This window comes from Sinocyclocheilus grahami, unplaced genomic scaffold (genome assembly GCF_001515645.1).
Source record: "Sinocyclocheilus grahami isolate Dianchi unplaced genomic scaffold, SAMN03320097.WGS_v1.1 scaffold322.1, whole genome shotgun sequence".
Classification (NCBI taxonomy): Eukaryota; Metazoa; Chordata; class Actinopteri; order Cypriniformes; family Cyprinidae; genus Sinocyclocheilus; species Sinocyclocheilus grahami.
Window position 1 is genome coordinate 1228264 of NW_015505501.1, and position 1141 is coordinate 1229404.

At 42.4% G+C, this 1141-nt stretch overlaps 1 protein-coding gene and 1 long non-coding RNA gene across 2 annotated transcripts in view; both read right to left on the minus strand.

Moving 5' to 3' along the window:
* Positions 1–802, minus strand: LOC107602233 (uncharacterized). The gene is made up of 3 exons (XR_001611011.1): positions 708–802; positions 165–257; positions 1–80 (listed from the first exon to the last, which is right to left on the minus strand). It is a non-coding gene; the product is annotated as an uncharacterized lncRNA (long non-coding RNA).
* The window catches only part of LOC107602232 (elongation of very long chain fatty acids protein 7-like), a 3224-nt gene that overhangs the window by 1590 nt on the left and 493 nt on the right, over positions 1–1141 (minus strand). The gene's annotated exons all lie outside the window — the stretch shown is intronic.

Below are 1141 nucleotides of genomic sequence, written 5' to 3' on the forward strand. Positions count from 1 at the left end.
CACGAAGTAGACGTAAGCAGCGATGATGATCGTTTGAGGGAACGGAGAGGCCATAAGCAGCCAGTTCTCGGTCCGTGGATCTACAAGCGAAGCAAAAGAGGTCTTATTTCACAACCAACTACAGAAACCCTACAGACACAGATGTGCTGATGATGCAAACTCACCTGCTTCCTTAAGCCACTCATCATAGAGCAGAGCAGCTCTTGAGGTCAGGGTGTTGTTGAAAGCCATATCCAAGGAGTCTTTAGGTTTCCCTTCTGGTGGACAAAAAGGAGACCAAATTACTAACCAGATATTTAAATAAGCTTATTTGTAAACCAAAATAACCCTGCTAATGCCTTCTAGCCTTAATGTAGCATAGCTTTCCTCTTTTCCATGCAAACACGGTTACAAATCAAGCTTGTGTCAGAAAACTTCAAATCCTTAAAGGGGGGTTTATAGATGCTTTCCCAAAACTCTCATATGAGGCACACATGCTAGTGACGCCGCTCCCAAAGAGACAAATGCATCCAAACCACTCCCAAACACAACTGGAAAGACGTGAAACCCCGGTGGATTCCACTCGTGTTCAGCATTTGGACTCAGAAGAATAGGTTAAACACATCTAAACGTTATAAAAGCGCTAAACGTGTTCAAAAACCAGGCAGGTCTACTTCAACGGGAATTCCTGAAATCGAATAGCCACTAAAAAAAAAAAAAAACCAAACCTTAAAACCAGAAGTTGTGCTCCCTCCACGCGCTCCCTCGTTCGCTCGGCTGCTGGTATCAATTGCATGATTCATTTAAACCTGCAGCACTTATACACCTGTAAGCGTGGCTCCTCCCACAATTATTCATATATGGAGGTTCCGTCCCATGAAACTTCCGGAATTTAGGTCGAAACTTTGAGGTGCGCGCTCATTGGCGTTTCCACGGTGACCTGTATGAAAATATGAGCGGAACGCTGTACGAATGTCAACAGCAGGTGTGTGACATTATATTTGCACCCTGGGTTAATGCTTCAAAACGGAAAAAAGCAAAACATGCTGACTGAAGATGTTTTCAAGGTGAACTTAACGAAAAATTGTATTTATTTTTTTTTACCTCAGAATCAACAGGCACTAGTTTTGTCACACTTGTAATCTTTTTATTTTGAGATTTT